The 6,487-nt window shown below is 38.4% G+C and overlaps 1 non-coding gene across 1 annotated transcript; it reads right to left on the bottom strand.

The window, feature by feature from the left end:
- Positions 1 to 5,345: 5,345 nt before the first annotated feature.
- LOC148576758 (small nucleolar RNA R71) lies at positions 5,346 to 5,453 on the bottom strand. The gene has a single exon (XR_015904314.1). It is a non-coding gene; the product is annotated as a small nucleolar RNA R71 (small nucleolar RNA).
- Positions 5,454 to 6,487: the final 1,034 nt, after the last annotated feature.

A 6,487-nucleotide genomic window follows, 5' to 3' on the forward strand; every position in this document is an offset into this window, starting at 1 on the left:
GAGAGATTCGTTTCTCACCAAAATATCTCATCAATAGTTAGTTGGTGTTCATGAATAAACAATCTAGTTCTTTTTCTTTATTATTCTAGCCGTAAAGTTTAATTTCTCAATGATATTAATTTTTCTTATTTTATTTTTATAGGAAAAGGGAAAAGAGCATTGAAGGGGATTGATTGGACAATTAAATGAGGAAGGTTCGGACACCACAAGAGGAGGGTACTACACACGTGCATCAAGGAGGGATGCATTGGAAAATGTTGCCATGCAACATTGAAAAGAATGAGACCCTTGAAGACCGAACCAAGCCCCCTCATAAAGTTGATGATCCTTGTCCTTTCTCCATGCTGAATCCCATCCGTCCATCTCACACTCAAATCATCTATCCAAACCCTTCATTTGCCCATCACTTCCATATATAAGTAGCTCTCCCTCCATACCCCCTTCACATTCCAAACGCCCAGCTTAACATCTTCCTCTCAAAACCAAACCATTCTTACCACATTAAAAACATTCTCCCTCACTCCCTTCATTGCACTCAATTCTAAACACCCAAAAGTCTCCACACCCTTACCACCTTCACACATTAACTCCCATTCATGGCATCTTCGAGCTCTAAAAGAAGGAAGAAAAAGGAACCTATGGAGCAACACCCGTATGATGAAAAGAATTTTAGAAGCTTGCACCATGCATTGTAGTTCGAGTGGATGGTTGATAAGGAAATAATTTATGAACTTGGATTTCAAGTCAGAAAGAATGAGTGCCCGGAAATCACGACGAAGGTAGAAAAGAGGCGATGGGAGCTCCTCACTGATCCGGTGGTTAAGGTAAATGCAAATCTTATAAGAGAATTCTATGCAAATGCAGTCCGATATGATAAGGCAGATGAGTCATATACAAGCTTTGTGAGAGGAAAGATTGTGGATTTCAGTCCCGTGAGTGTCATGAGAGCATTAAAGCTACGGTCCATACCGTTTGAAGAAGAGAGTTATCATTCAAGAATGGACAACAGCCCCAATTATGACCAGATTGTGCAAGATATTTGTGTACCCAGAGCTGACTGGGAATGATATGTGGATAGGAGACCAAGGTTCATCAAGAGAGCAGACCTCACTCCGGAAGCAAATGGGTGGTTCAAAATTGTAAGGAGTTCCATCCTCCTAGCAGGGAACAACTCGGAGGTGAATCTCAAGAGAGCCACAATGGTGCACTGTATACTCAAAGAAGGAGAGATCAAGGTACATGAACTCATAGCCGCAGGCATTAGAAAGATGGCAGAGAAAAGCGACTCAAGAGGAAAGTTAGGTTACCCCAGCACTATTTACCGACTATGCAAGAAAGCTGGGGTGGTGTTTGAAGATGAGGACCTCGTGTGGATAAAAGACGGCATTCCAATAATCGTTCGACGGATGCATACTGCTGCATCCCCCCTGCCTCAACGGAAGCAAGCAAGATTGGCACGGATGCGAGGAAATGCAAGAGGACACAAGGAAGACAAACAAGGAGGAGAGCATGGGCAACCACATGAGTAAAAGGTGGTGGAGTTCCTTCTTTGGTCCATCTTTTTCTATGCTTTAAATAAGGAAGATCTTGTATGAAATAGAACATGCTTGATGAGCAGATAATTTATACGCTTTTTGGCATTATTTTTAGTATGTTTTTAGTATATTTTAATTACTTTTTATTATATTTTTATTAGTTTTTAAATAAAAATCACTCTTCTGGACTTTACTATGAGTTTGTGTGTTTTTCTGTGATTTCAAGTATTTTCTGGCTGAAATTGAGGGACCTGAGCAAAAATCTGATTCAGAGGCTGAAAAAGGACTGCAGATGCTGTTGGATTCTGACCTTCCTGCACTCAAAGTAGATTTTCTGGAGCTACAGAAGTCCAATTAATGCGCTTTCAATTGCGTTGGAAATTAGACATCCTGGACTTTCCAGCAATATATAATAGTCTATACTTTACCCGAGATTTGATGGCCCAAATAGGCGTTCCAATTCAGCTCAAGAATTCTGGCGTTTAACTCCAAAACTGGCACAAAAGTTGGAGTTAAACGCCCAAACTGGCACAAAAGCTGGCGTTTAACTCCAAGAAAAGTATCTACACGAAAATACTTCAATGATCAGCCCAAGCACACATCAAGTGGGCCCAGAAGAAGATTTCTGCATTAATTACTTATTTCTGTAAACTCTAGGCTACTAGTTCTCTATAAATAGGACCTTTTACTATTGTATTTTCATCTTGGTTCTTCTAGTTCCCTCTCTGGGGCCGAAGCCAATGACCACCATTATCACTTTTGTATTTTCAACGGTGGAGTTTCTACACACCATAGATTAAGGTGTGGAGCTCTGCTGTTCTTCATGAATTAATACAAGTACTATTGTTTTTCTATTCAACTCAAGTCTATTTCTTCTCCAAGATATTCATTCGTTCTTCAACTTGATGAATGTGATGATCCGTGACACTCATCATCATTCTCACCTATGAACATGTGCCTGACAACCACATCTGTTCTACTAGCAATGGCTTGAATGCGTATCTCTTGGGTTTCTAATCTAAGATTGGAACCTTCGTGGTATAGGCTAGAATTAATGGCAGCCATTCCTGAGATCCAGAAAGTCTAAACTTTGTCTGTGGTATTCCGAGTAGGATCTGGGAAGGGATGACTGTGATGAGCTTCAAACTCGCGATTGTGAGGCGTGTGACAGACGCAAAAAGATCAATGGATCCTATTCCGACATGATTGAGAACCGACAGCTGATTAGCCGATGTTGTGACAGAGCATCAGGACCATTTTCACTGAGAGGATGGGATGTAGCCATTGACAACGGTGATGCCCAACATAAAGCTTGCCATGGAAAGGAGTATGAATGATTGGAAGAAGGCAATAGGAAAGCAGAGGTTCAAGGGGAACAAAGCATCTTGATACGCTTATCTGAAATCCACCAATGAATTACATAAGTCTCTCTATCTTTATTTTATGTTTATTTTCATCACCTTAAACTCCATAACCATTTGAATCCACCTGACTGAGATTTACGAGATGACCATAGCTTGCTTCAAGCCGACAATCTCCGTGGGATCGACCCTTACTCACGTAAGGTTTATTACTTGGACGACCCAGTGCACTTGCTGGTTAGTTGTGCGGAATTGTGACAAAGTGTGATTCACGTTTGAGAGCTCCAAGTCTTTGGCGCCATTGTTGATGATTACAATTTCGTGCACCAAGTTTTTGGCGCCGTTGCCGGGGATTGTTCGAGTTTGACAACTGACGGTTCATCTTGTTGCTTAGATTAGGTACTTTTCAGAATTTTTAAGAATGAATTCTAGAGTTTCAAGGTGATGTTCTTAGCATCACAAAAGCTGATTGATTCTCATCAATTTAGCTGCTGAATGTAATGTCCTGCTGAAGCTTGGCCAAACATGTCTAATCCTTTTAGACTGAAGCTTTAGACTAACATTGCATGATTCCTGGAATTCTTATTAAAAGTTTTGATTCTCTTTATTTTCTTTTCTATATAATTTTCGAAAATCATAAAAAAATTTATAAAATCATAAAACCAAAAATATTTTATGTTTCTTGTTTGAGTCTAGTATTAAGTTTGGTGTCAATTGCATGTTTCTGTTCTTCTTGCATTTTTTGAATTCATGCATGTTCTTCATTAATCTTCAAGTTGTTCTTGATGATTTTCTTGCTCTGATCTTTAAATTCTCTTGTTTAGTGTGTTTTGTTGTTTTTCATATGCATTTTTACATTGTTATAGTCCTTAGTATACAAACATTTTAAGTTTGGTGTCCTGCATGCATTGTTTATTTGATCTTAGTTGCATTTTTATTGTTTCTCATCATTAAAAATCCAAAAATATTTTCAAAATTGTGTCTTTCCAAGTCAATAATACAGAGAATTGAAGATTCAGAACATTCAGCAGAGGAATCAAACAGAAAAAGTTGGGCGTTCAAAACGCCCAGTGAAGAAGAAAAACTGGCGTTTAAACGCCAGCCAGGGCACCTGGCTGGGCGTTTAACACCCAAAAAGGTAGAGATTTGGGCGTTAAACGCCAGAATGGTGTTCTGGGCGTTTAACGCCAGAATGACACTAGAGGGAAGATTTTGTTTTTAATTCACAATTTTTTCAAGTTTTCATATTTTTTTCAAAATCAAATCTTTTTCAAATCATATCTTTTCAATCATATCTCTTTCAAAATCAATTTCTTTCTATTTTAAATTTATTTTTACTATTTTCTAAAATCATTGCTTCAATTCAAGATTTACTTCAAAATTTTCAAATTGTTACTTGCCTATTAAGACAGGATCAAACTTTAAATTTTAAAATCATATCTTTTAATTTCTTGATAGTCAAGTAATCAACTTTAATTTTAAAAATTTTCTTTTTCTAAATTGATTTTCAATCATATCTTTTCAAACATATCTTTTCAATCACACTCTTTTTCAAAATTAATTTTTTTCAATCATATCTTTTTCTAATTTCAAAATCTTTTTCAAAAATCACTTTATTTCTTTCCCAATCTTAGTTTTCGAAAATCTCAATCAAATTTTCAAATTTATTTTTAATTATTTCAAAATCTTTTTAAATTATTTTCGAAAATTCTTCCCCTCTTCTCACATCCTTCTATTTAAAGGACTAAGACTCCTCATCAAGGTGCAATTCGAACTCTGTCCCTCTTGATAAGTTCGAATTTCCTCTTCTCCACCTCCTCCTTCTATTCTTCTTTTCTTCTGACACCTCAAGGAATCTCTATACTGTGACATAGAGGATTCCCTATTTTCTTGTTCTCTTCTCTTTTATATGAGCAGGAACAAAGATAAAGGCATACTTGTTCAAGCTGATCCTGAACCTAAAAGGACCTTGAAGAGAAAGCTAAGAGAAGCTAAAGAACAATTCTCTTTAGAGGGCCTAACAGAACTCTTCAAAGAAGAAGAAATCATGGCCGAAAAAAACAACAATGTTAACAATGCAAGGAAGGTGCTTGGTGACTTTACTGCACCTACTCCTGATTTCTATGGGAGAAGCATCTCAATCCCTGCCATTGGAGCAAACAACTTTGAGCTTAAGCCTCAATTAGTTTCTCTAATGCAACAGAACTCCAAGTTTTATGGACTTCCATTGGAAGATCCTCATCAGTTCTTAGCTGAATTCCTGCAAATCTGTGACACTGTCAAGACCAATGGGGTTGACCCTGAAGTCTACAGACTTATGCTCTTTCCTTTTGCTATAAGAGACAGAGCTAGGACATGGTTGGATTCACAACCTAAAGAAAGCCTGAACTCTTGGGAGAAGCTAGTCAATGCCTTCTTGGCAAAGTTCTTTCCACCTCAAAAACTGAGTAAGCTTAGAGTGGAAGTCCAAACCTTCAGACAGAAGGAAGGAGAATCCCTCTATAAAGCTTGGGAGAGATACAAGCAATTGATCAGAAGGTGCCCTTCTGACATGCTTTCAGAATAGAACATCATAGGAATCTTCTATGATGGTCTGTTTGAACTATCCAAGATGTCATTGGATAACTCTGCTGGAGGATCTCTTCATCTGAAGAAGATCCCTGCAGAAGCTCAAGAACTCATTGAAATGGTTGCAAATAACCAATTCATATACACATCTGAAAGGAATCCTGTGAATAATGGGACAACTCAGAAGAAGGGAGTTCTTGAGATTGATACTCTAAATGCCATATTGGCTCAGAATAAAATATTGACCCAACAAGTCAATATGATTTCTCAGAGTCTGTTTGGAATGCAAGCAGCAACAGGCAGTACTAAGGAAGCTTCCTCTGAAGAAGAAGCTTATGATCCTGAGAACCCAGCAATGGAAGAGGTGAATTACATGGGAGAACCCTATGGAAATACCTATAATCCTTCATGGAGAAATCATCCAAATCTCTCATGGAAGGATCAACAGAGACCTCAACAAAGTTTCAACAACAATAATGGTGGAAGAAACAGGTTTAGAAATAACAAGCCTTTTCCATCATCTTCTCAACAACAGACAGAAAATTCTAAGCAGAACCACTCTGACTTAGCAACTATTGTCTCTGATCTAATCAAAACCACTCAAAGTTTCATGACTGAAACAAAGTCCTCCATTAGAAATTTGGAGGCACAATTGGGCTAGCTGAGTAAGAAAATTACTGAACTCCCTCGTAGCACTCTTCCAAGCAATACAGAAGAGAATCCAAAGAGAGAGTGTAAGGCCATAAACACATCTCACATGGCCGAACTTGGAGAAGAGGAAGAGGCAGTGACTCCCACTGAGGAAGACCTCAATGGACTCCCACTGAGGAAGACCTCAATGGACGCCCACTGACCTCCATGGAGTTTCCGAATGAGGAACCATGGGAATCTGAGGCTCACACTGAGACCATGGAGATTCCATTGAATTTACTTCTGCCATTCATGAGCTCTGATGAGTATTCTTCCTCTGAAGAGGATGAAGATGTTACTGAAGAGCAAGTTGCTAAATACCTTGGAGCAATC

This window comes from Arachis ipaensis, chromosome B1, assembly GCF_059453495.1.
Source record: "Arachis ipaensis isolate K30076 ecotype BB chromosome B1, ASM5945349v1, whole genome shotgun sequence".
NCBI classification, from domain to species: Eukaryota; Viridiplantae; Streptophyta; class Magnoliopsida; order Fabales; family Fabaceae; genus Arachis; species Arachis ipaensis.